An 11,496-nucleotide genomic window follows, 5' to 3' on the forward strand; every position below is an offset into this window, starting at 1 on the left:
ATAAGAGGCAGGGTGAATAACCCAGGAGAGCTGAGGTCAAGCAATGCTAAGTTCAAATAATACAAATCATGCTGCAGAGATGAGTTCAAATCTGCCTCTTAAATAGCAGCAGGGCCTCAGCAAGCCTGAGCTTCCGTTTCCTCATCTGTAAAATGGGACCAACACAGAAGCTATGTCATAAAGTTTTTGGGAGGACACAATAAGCTGTAGAATGTAAGGTGCTTGGCACCATGCCTAGCGCCTGGTGGACACCTGCCCAAGGTCACACAGGGGGCACCGATTCCAGCGCTGTTTGCCTCCAGGACTTATGCCAAACTGCCTTACAACAGAAGCACATCTCTTCTGGGGTCATTCAGGGATGTCCTTTAGCTTCCAGCAGTTCAGGGTCTGTGGCCCCTCCAGTCTATTTAGATTTGCCCTGTATACTCAGGCTACCAATTGCCTGCCGCAATGTCCTGAAATAACTCTGCTCTTCCGGCCAGCCCCCCTCCCAGCCTCCCTCCCACCAAGCCCAGAATAGCCACATACATCATGGCTCCAAAACAGCCTGCAGGATGCTTCCTCCCCTTTGATAACAGCTCAGCCCTGTCTAAATGCTGGCATAACCAGGGCCACAGTGCCTGATGCAGCCACAAGTACGCTTAGGTATGCCATGCCATCAGGTAGAGATGTCACTTGGTTTCACTTGCGAGGAGATGTCACACTCATCATTATACCTTGGTGGAGGTGGTGGCTGGACATCACTGCCTTGATGGAGAAACTAAAAGGCTCGTTATAGGTCCATAGCCATGGTCTTATGTGACATTTCCATGTGGCTTTACCATTTATTAAGAAAGCCAACATCCCTGTCTCACTTATAATTTTCATGCTGTGGCCTGTAAGGTTTGGCCAGACCTGATTCCAGTGACCCTGCCTTCCAGACCTGGTCTTACTCCTCTAGTCCCCCTTTTCATTTTGCTCACGTACTTCTCACCTCTTTTCTGTTCTTCAAACCCCTTAAGCATTCTCTCCTGCCTCAGGGCCTTTGCTCATGTTGCCATCGCTGCCTGGGATGCTCTTACCCAGCCCTCTTTTGAATGGCCATTCATTCTTATTTCAAGCAAGTCTTTCCTAGTCTCTCCCATTACAAATTATAATTCTGTTTTTTCAGAACATTTATTTCTTTAATGTCTGTCTCCCATTATGAGTTCCATTATAGTAGAGGCCTTACCTGTCTTGTCGACTGAGTTGTCTCCAGAGCATGGTGCTGTGCCTGACCCATAAGAAAAGCTCCCTAAATATTGCTGAAGGAGAAATATGTTGACAACGATGTTACGTGATAAGCATCATCACCCCCCACTCAACAGATGACAAGATAGAGGCACAAAGTATCAAGGAATTTTCCAAAGTCATTTTCAAGGCTAGGAATGGAACAGAAGTGAAAACTCAAATCCTGAGACTCTCAATCCCCTCACACCCCTGCTTTTAGAACAGTGATGCAACCATGATTTTCTCCCAATTGATGCCAGGAAGGTCCACTTCTAGAAAATAAACTCTGAGCTAAATCTTGACTTATGGACCACTGAAAAAGAAGAAAGGGGGAGGATGGTCCAAGCAGAGGGAACAGGAAGTCCAAGGCATATAAGTGTCTCATAGCAAGCACTGAGCATATAACAAATGTTTCCTTAATTTACTCATCAATCCATTCATTTCTTTGTGCTGTATTTCCTTGAGATCTATATGGCAGACATTTGGTGGGGGGAGCATTAGAAATACATAGGTAAATAATTTTACATTACAAGAAATACATAGGTAAATACATAGGTAAATAAATATATAGGTAAATAGGTAAATAAATACATAGGTAAATAACAAAAGATACTAATAATACTAGTTCATCTTTATTGAGCTGTGTTGTATTGCAGACACTGTATGAAGTGCCTTATGTGGACTATCTCTTTTTTAACCATCATAGCAATGAGATACGCTCCAAGACTGGTACAGGCATCATGCCCATTTTACAGACAGTAAATAACTTTCTCAGGTCACCCAGGTAGGTAGAAAACCTGGAATTGGAATCCAGGCAGCATAAATCAAACATCCAAGCTCATAACCCAGTGGTCATCTCGCCCCTCCTGTACCTCTTCTTTGGAAGAGGGTCCATTATGATACAGAAGATTTCCAGAGATAATGGCATAAACATTCTTGAAAAGTATGAGCTGCTTGAGAAATCCCTCTCCACCTCTTCTGATACTCCCTGCCATCGGAGACTAGCCAGCCACTGTATTGTCCTTGGAGCATGCCCTCCAGCCCCATTCCTCTGCCCCTGCCCGGCTCCCTTCTACCCCTTTCTTCCAGAGACTTGTCCCCTTAACACCCTTCACCTTCTCTCTCCCATTGTCCCTGCGCATGGCAGGCAGATTCAGTACCATCCACCCCACTGCCACTGTCTCTGATACTCGGCGGACTCTCCAGTTGAGAGGTCTGTGATCACGTATTCCTCTGAGCAGAGCCAGACATGGAAAAAGTTGCCTTCAGATCCTGCAATTACCTTTCCCTGGATTGCAGCTATTTAGCTGGAGACACCTCCGCCCAGCCCTCCTGCGTGCCCAGCAAGCAGAAGGCCTGTGAACAACAGAGCAGCATTTCAGGGCTTCGACGGCACTTCTCAGCCCTGAAATCACTCTGTGTGGGTCTTGGCTGAAGAAACATTGATTCTATCAATTAAATGCCCCCACCCCTCCCCAGTCCCCTGGGCTTCTACTTCACATTCAGTCCCTGCCTACTCTGTTGAAGAGACTCAGAGTGATGTTTGTTAGTTTGTCCGTTCATTCCTTCATTCATTCATCCATCCATTGTGAAAAGCACTGAGCTAGACTCTGGGGATACAATACTGAGCCAACCAGATACAGACACCAGATAAGAATTTACCTGTTTCACCCTCTCTGGGTGATGGGGCAATAGAAGAGGGACATTTATCAAGGGCTTGGGGAACCAGGGACAGCGTCTGAAGGAGGTAATGACTAGGACAAATAGGACAATGGATGATTAGGATATAAACAGGACAAAACTTGAGAGGTAAACAAGATTTGGCCAGGAAAGAGCAGAGAAGTAGTGGAAGGTGCCTCCATATGTGCAGACTGAGGTGAGAAAGGGCCTGGCCCACCTAGGGAAATGCCACCTTGGCTAGAATAGATGGTGGTAGTTGGGAGTTGAAAGAGAAGGAGCTGGGGAGTCTAAGGATCCTCCTGAGCATCACAGGGGCTGGATCTTACCTTAAAGGCAATGGGGAGCCATGGAAGGTTTTAGGCAATTGCGTCTTCTGTGTGTCTCATGTCAGTGCTAACCTGGTTCTTGACCTCTCTTTTGTATATTTCTCCCAGGAGATCTTTATCCAGGTCCAGGTCAGATCCTGGTAGCCCAGAGCAGTCCAGATTTCACGACTGAAGTGCTCAGCACCTCTGGGTAAAGGAGAGAGGGTGGCTGGTCCCTTCAGTTGGAGCATCAGATGGGGGTTTGAGCTGATTGGTTCCTAAATCAGTCCTCTTTTTGATGCAAATGCAATCCATTAGGAACATGACTAGCACAGAAGAAGTAGCCGTGGGGTGGACTAAGTCCAGGCACTGACCTTGACTGCCATGTGACTTTGTATAGATTTAACTTACTTTTCTGGACCTCAGCTTTTCCATTTATAAAATGAAGTAATTGGAGGACCTTTCAGCTTTGACATTCCATGAGTATAATGGGTATCAAAGGAGAATAAAATTATACCTGAGACAACTGGGACCTGAAAATATCTCACATGTCAGTCCATGATGCAAAATCCCCTTTTTCTAACCACTTTGGTGGACAAAACAGCAAAACAAAACAAAACAAAAAAATTAAAGAGAACCATGGATCCAGAGGAGAAATGGCTATTGATGTGACACTCCTATCCCACAGTTAAGCACTCACGGACATTTTCACATGTGTTCATGCAAGCATTCCCATACATATGACATGGATGAATACATGTGTGTGCATGCACATACATGCATACTCATATACACCCTCATCCATTTACCCAAACTCCCTGAGTACCTCAAATATTCTTTACAGGGGTCAGATCTCTGTAAATGTTCTGCAGTTGTATCTGAGTTTGGTGTAAGGAGTATAAGAATAAGGAAAGTGTTTCACGGTTGGATGCACTGCAGCCTTAAATTGTTTAATCGATGACTGCTGTCCTTGGTGCTGAACCACTGTCAGGCTCTCAGGGACATGAATCAGCAAAGCCCCCTGATTTCTGAATACCTGGGAGAGATTCTTATCAAAAACATTACAAACAGTACATGGAGGGGTCAACTAGTTCCCAGTCAGCTAACTCAGGCCTCATCTCCTTAGTCTCCACTGAAACTTGGTTGAACACCTTAGGGCCTGGGACATCCTGCCTTGTGTAGACTCCAAAAAATACAAAAACTGATTCTGCTGTGTGTGTGTGTTTGTGTGTGTGTGTGTGTGTGTGTGTACGCGCACGCGCGCGCGCGCATGCATCAGCATGTGTGGCAGGGCTGTGTACTCAGTGGCAGAAGAGTCCTTGAAGGTTGAAAGAATGAATAATGGAAGGGAAACCATCGCCACCTTGTCAAGCCCCAGACCGAAAATTCCTCAAGATGGACTCAAAAATAGCAATGTTTCCTGCATGTTAATTAACTTGTTCCAAAGGTGGGGACAATGTCCTTGAGACTGGAGGCTAGAAAAGGAAAAAGGTGTAGCCCCGTGTGTGCACTTGGCGTGTGGGCAGAACTTCCGCTCAAACCCAGGGGCTTTGCTGATTCATGTCCCTGAGAGCCTGACAGTGGTTCAGCACCGAGGACAGCAGTCGTGGAGTAAACAATTTAAGGCTGCAGTGCATCCAACCGTGAAACACTTTCCTGGCCGCAACTCCAGCCATCCTTACCTATTGAACCTACTAGTTACATCACCTTTCACGTGTCTCTCACTTTATGAGAAATGTGGGCTCCTGAAAAATCCTAAATCTATATTTTATAATGTGATCAGTTCAGAAACACGATTATGTATTTCCAATAATTCTTCCAGGAGGATAGTGTAGGAGTTTTGAAGCCTTGATCTCCCTGATTTCTGAAAAGATAGATGTGTCCAGAGGCAGTATAACTCAGTGGTTAAGAGCATTATAGGATTATATCAAGCTTTGTTGTCACTATTGGCATTTTGGCCCAGATAATTCTCTGTCTGGGGACCTGTCCTGTGCATTGTAGGATGTTTGCAGCATCTGCAGCCTACATGCCCATTGTGCTTCCCCAGTTGTGACAACTAGAAGGATCTCCAGACATTGTCAAATGCCCCCTGTGGGTAAAATCTCCCACATTTATTGAGAATCTATGGAATAGATGTATTGAATCTAAATCCTGGTTCTGCCACTTATTAATGGCCTTGGGTGATTGGCTTTTGTGTGCCATGATTCTGCTTTCTCATATGCAAAATGAAGACAACATTTGTATTTACCTTCTGGGGGTTACTGTAAGGACTGAATGAGATAATCGCTTGTCAACTTATTTAGCATAGTGCTAAGGCACACGGTAAGCCTTCAGTAGATGCTGGTATCATCAATAAAGTGGTTGCCATCATCATCATCATCTCCATCATCTCCACCATTTAACTCCAGAGATTATGCTGTCATATTTCTAAATCATCCATTCAGAAAGCATTACTCGTATCCATTCAATAGTTGGCACTCTGCTAGGCAATGGATGTTCAAAGGTGAACAAGCTACAGTTTCTTTCCCCAAAGAAACAGAAGTTCCAGATTTGATCTCATGGTCATAAATGCACGTGACGCCCATGGTAAGTAAGCATGAGACTTTATCCTGCATGTGTCAGTAAGGATAGGCTTAGTTGTCCTGCAGTAGCAACCAACCCCCAAATGTCAGGCTTAAAACAACAAAGGTTTCTTTTTATGCTCACACTACATGTCCATCATGGGTTTACAGGAACGTCTGCTCCATGTTGTCCTCTGTGAAGAGCCCAAACTGAATGAACCTCTACCAACTGGAGTATCTGTAGTTACTAGGGCAGGGGGAAAGGGACAATGGTGAACTGCACACTTGCCTTTAAAGGCTTCTATCCAGAACTTATACACATCAGTTCCTTTCACACTTCATTAATCAAAGCAATCCATGGCATCATACCTAAAGTCAAAGGGGAGGTTAAGTGCAATCCTACTGTGTGCCTGAAAGAAGAACTGAGATATTGATTAACAGCCCTAATAACTACTACAACCATTTCACAAATGCTATTCATTGGCTTGTAAGGGGGTATTGTGAGCAATAGCGAAAGAGTCCATCTAAAATGCTCCCCAGAAACAACTCAATAGTTCCATCCTTCTGGTGAGGAGTAAGAAGCATCACCACACACAAAATATGGCATCGTGTTCTCTTAAGCATGAAGAGGAGAGGGCAGACAGGAGAAAAAGAGAAAGATGGAGAGACAGAGAAATTAATGGAAATCATGGATCTGGCCTCCCATCTCTATGCCTAAGCCACAACATCAGATCCCTAGGATTTAACATGCAATGACATGAGATTACATGCTTAAAACATCATAAAAGAACTCATACATTTCAGAAGAAAGCAAGAGGCAAAACAATACTCCACATCTGGTTGTTCTTATTATCTTCTTCCAAAAATAATTAACAAGGAAATTTTAATGGGGGTAGGGTGAGACGAACTCCGTTGATTTACAGCTCAAATAGGGATAATCCACATCAAGGCTCCACTGGTCATTTCATTTTGGCTTCCAAGGCTCCATTATTAATTCATTTCTAAAGTGATCTCTCTCACTCCCAAGGGGTATATCCCAGTAACTACGCGCTTACAATACTCTATTTGATTAAAATTTAACAAGCTATGTTATTGGCAAATAAACTATTTATTTCAGTGCTGTTGCCAATGCCAAAAGGAATGTTTTGAACAAAGAAATGGAATTGACATACTAAAGAGATTGTCATTAATAATTCACAGTAGCCAAAAATGCATGCATATACATATTTTTTTCAGTGATGGCATTGGAGTATAAAAAAGCAGAGGAGTCAGCCAAAGTCCTCTTGTTTCTTATTTATTAAAAGGGGGAAAACCAAGAAATTGAACTTAGGTTGTTATGTGGTGTAGTGGAAAGAATGTTTAAGAAAACTAGACATAGCCCTGCTATTAACTTGCTGTGTGACCATAGATAGGCCACTTAACCTCCCTAGGCTTGTTTCCTTGTTTCAAAATGAGAGTAAGAAAACTTTGTTTATTTAAAGCTTGGGGTTTTGTCAGGATAAAATGAGAGAACAACATATAAACATGCTTTGGAAATGCAAAAAGTGCTTTATAAATATCAGAATTATATCAATAAGTGCCTCTCTTCCTTGTTCCTTAAATCAGACACTGATTTCTCTGGCAGTAATTTGTGGAAAAGGGGCAGGGGAGCCTGTTTGCTTGTCCCTTTGGGAGTTTATACGTAGCCTCAGGGAAAACCCCAAGCAAAGCTTGGCTTCTGCCTATAATGAAGACATTGATCTGAGCAAATTATCCCATCCACCCTATGTCCCCTGTTCCACTGCTAAAAATAATAGTTATGATTTGTTTAGCATTTAATTAATATACACCAGGAAATCATGCAAACCCCTTTATATATATTATGTATTATCTCACAGCCACCCCCATGAGATAGGTACTATTGGCACTCCCATTTTCTAGAGAAAAAAATTAGGGCTCACAAATGTCCAAGGCTACTAGACTGGTAAGTGATAAGTAATCAGGAATCTACCTTGGACCTGTCTCTAGGACCTCAATTCTTAACCACCTCTCTCTTTTGGTTTTCATGTTGGTTGAGGACACACTACTCTTTGTTGCCCCTGCCTACCTCCACCAGGTTGTACTCTGCTCTGGGTGAGTCAGATCTCCTGGATGAAACATGGAAACATGAGCCAATTGGAATGGAATGCCAGAAGGGCACAAATGGTAGACCCACCTGACTGAGGGTTTTTCCCATTGAACTTCCTAGTAACTAGGGCAGTTTTGGTTTTTGGGGGGTTTTTTTGGTTGTTGTTGTTGTTGTTAGTCCAAAGTAGGGGTTTAGAAAAATCTATGGGTAGGTAGTTGGATGGATGGATGATCGATGGATGGATAGAAAAATGGTGGATGAATGAATGAATAAATGAATGAATGAAGGGATTTCACAATTAATAGAGGTATAAATAGATAGACAAGCTGATTTAGCAGCCATGGAGAAATAACTTTTGTTTCCTGTTTGCCTTTGAAGTCTTGCTTGACAAAGAGTAATCTCTGAATATGTGTTACAATTTAAGGCTGCAGTGCATCCAACCGTGAAACACTTTCTATATAAATTTTGTTCCTATTTGCCAGTATTAGCTACCTGGAGCTTTCCTGGCCCCAGGTTTTGAGTGCTCACTGAAGATACCATATTGTAGTCCCAGTCCTGGTGGGTCACTGGCCAAGTGCTGGTTTAAGCTTTTTCCCTGGGTAATAACAACGGCTATTATTTATTGAGCCTTCTTTATGTTCCAAGTACTGTAATGAGCTTTTTACCCGATTTACTGTAAATATACAACAAACTTGCAATGTTGATATAACTGGCCCCATCTTACAGATGAAAAATAAAATGGATGTTGGAGGGGCTGTCCACGTCCACTCAGGTTAAACAGGGGCAGAAATTGGATTCAATTCTAAGTGAGTGTAGCTGCAAAGTGCGTGCTTTTTATTCTCTTGGTTCTCAAAATGTGGTTCCCCCATCAGCAGAAGCAGCATCACCTGGGAGCTTATTAGAAGTGCAAATTCTTGGGACCCAGCCCAGACCTACCAAATTAGAGACTCCGGGAGGGGGGGCCCCAGCAATCTGTGCTATAACAAACCCTTCAGGTATTTCTGATACACATTCCAGCCTGAGAAATACTGCTGTAACCCAGAAATGTTGCTTCCTTAGATTTCAGGGCTCCATTTATGCTAAATTATCCATACCCCTTCGCCTGATGTTGCCTGTGACCAGCAGCACCAACTGGATTTGGGGAAGGAATTCATGCTGGGGAACAAGTTACATAAACTACCCCCTCTTTCCTCAACCTATCATCTCCATCATCTTGTCAGAATCTCTCCAGGGGTCTCCTGCCTATCTTCCTACCACTGGCTCTGGCCATGCTTCACTAGGCATATATGCATACACACACGTTCATAATATCAAACATATACTGAAGCCAGAGGGTGTCTTTCCAAAGAGTGGACCTGACCATGTCCCTCTCCTGCCCAATAACCATCCATAGCTCCCCACTGCTCTTAGGATAAAATCCAAACAGTACCATGGCCAACCAGGCTCTGCAAAGTTGGCTCCTGCCTGCCCTTCCAGTCTTATTTCACCTCTTTCTCCCTCCTTCTGCTCCAGCCTCCCCTCCTGCATGTCCACCCAGTACTGTCCACGTCCCTTCATAGTTCTTTGGTTTAATTATGTACCTTTGGCATCTTCTACAGGACTGTAATCTCCGTGAGGGCAGAAATCCTATCTGTTTTTCTTAACATCACATCCCCAGAGCCTAGTACCATGCCTGACACAGAGTAGGCGCTCAATACTTTGTACAAACAAGACCTGGGAACCCTATACTTTCCATCACAGCCTCTCATATTCTAACTACCCTAGTATGGTTTGTGACATTTTTGTGAATCTTTTGGGTCAGAGCTTGGGCTCTAGAAGCTAACAGGCCTAGATTTGAATCCTAGCTCCTCCGCCTATACCCTCTGTGACCGGGGCATGTGATTTAATCTTTTTGAACCTCAGTTTCCCTACCTGTAAAATGGGGATAATAGAGTAGTTGGGGAGATCAAATGAGGTGGTGCACTTAAAACTCTTAGCCCAGGGCCTGGCAGACGAGGGCTAGCGATCTGTTTGTATTAAATCGGGCCTTCCCAGCTACGTTACAAGTTCCTCAGATAGTGGTGGCATAACCCTACCCTGCAGACGTTCACAAGAGGCAGGTCAACTGGGGATGCCCAAGTGCGGACTGAGTCTGTAGCCACAGCCACATAACCTAGCGCTTCAGTGTCCGCCTCCAGATTCAGACAAGGAAGTGCCTGGCTCCTGCACCTCCCAGCTGCGGGAGCTTGGGCAAGTTTCAGAGCTTCCCAGGCCTCAGTTTGTCAGCTGTGATCCAGCAATGGTAACATAGGACCTAGGTCAGAGCTGCTGCAAGGATCCAAGGCAAACAGGGCACGTACCCGGCTTGAGCCAGCACGTGGCAAGCACGGAATTCCCTGCTGGCTGTCATCCTCATCATAACCACCACCATCGCTAGTGTGACCCAGCCTGGGAGCTGGAGGACAAAAAGGGGAGATAAAAGCAGGCTTTGTGCAGACTGCTCATCCCACAGCCAAATCCTTCTCTTCTGCCTCTTTCTCCCCGTCTTCCATTCCTAAACTGGCCCCTCCGACCAGCAAAGAGGGTCGCTGCAGTGGGGGTGGGGGCTTCATCTGTACTCCACTTTCTTTTCCTTTGTGTGTGTGCAAAAACACCTTGAAGAGCCTCTGTTTCCATGGCTTTGGGAGTTTTAGATATTTATCTCCCAGCCCCGGTGGACCCCTGGGCGCAGTAATCCACACTCAGTACGCCACTGAGCTTCTATCGTTCTCACTCAGAACCAACTCCTTCCCGGCACCCGTCATGGAGGTGTCTGCAACAGCCGATGGATTTCCAAAGCCCAGAGATAAAACGGCACTTGTTCCCATTAATTGATCCTAAAAAGAAGGCAAGGCTTAGAAATGGAGAGGACAGGAATGAGAAGGAACAAGGGCTGCAGTCGGGGAGAAATCCCCATGCCAAGCTTCGGGTGGGGGATAAGGCAGTGCCTCTCCTTACAGATACTGTTCTGAGTGCCTTTTTTCCCCTGCTTGTGTAGTACTGTGGGACTGGGCATTTGGGGGTCTGAGCTAAGCCCAAAGGATGTAATTCAACTGGCTGAGGGAGAAAAGGAGGGCAAGAGCCATTAGGCTTAGGGAGATATCCTTGAGGAAAGTTCAAGGTGAGGCAGAAATAGAAACAGGAGAGCCCCATATAGTGCAGTCAACATTTAAAGAGATGGAAAGCAGAGCAGGTAGAACAAAGTGAGTGGTTTGGCCTGTTATCTATGGTTCACACCCCTGGGCTGGGCACTAGAATCACCCGCCTGGAGAGCTTTCTATAAATATAGATACTAGAGTCCACCCCTCCCCCACCATTACCTATTAGGTAGACTCCCCAGGGGTGGGTCCCAGGAATGTGCATTTACAGAAAGCGCTTTTCATGATCCTGAAGTAGCCCAATCAGCACGGGCTGTGGACACACATTTGGCAACCATGGAGTTTGATAATTGAAATATAATCCCAGCAGCGAGAGACCATAGCGTCAGCATCGTGGCGCTATCCAAACCTGATCCGGGCTAAGCCTGCATTTTGGAACCTGGGATTAGAATCCTGTGAGAGAAAGGAGCAAGTGCGTG

The 11,496-nt window shown here is 44.8% G+C and overlaps 1 protein-coding gene across 1 annotated transcript in view; it reads left to right on the forward strand.

The window, feature by feature from the left end:
* The window catches only part of SRRM4 (serine/arginine repetitive matrix 4), a 152,882-nt gene that overhangs the window by 65,503 nt on the left and 75,883 nt on the right, over positions 1-11,496 (forward strand). The gene's annotated exons all lie outside the window — the stretch shown is intronic.

The sequence above is a fragment of the Zalophus californianus genome, chromosome 14, assembly GCF_009762305.2.
Source record: "Zalophus californianus isolate mZalCal1 chromosome 14, mZalCal1.pri.v2, whole genome shotgun sequence".
Classification (NCBI taxonomy): Eukaryota; Metazoa; Chordata; class Mammalia; order Carnivora; family Otariidae; genus Zalophus; species Zalophus californianus.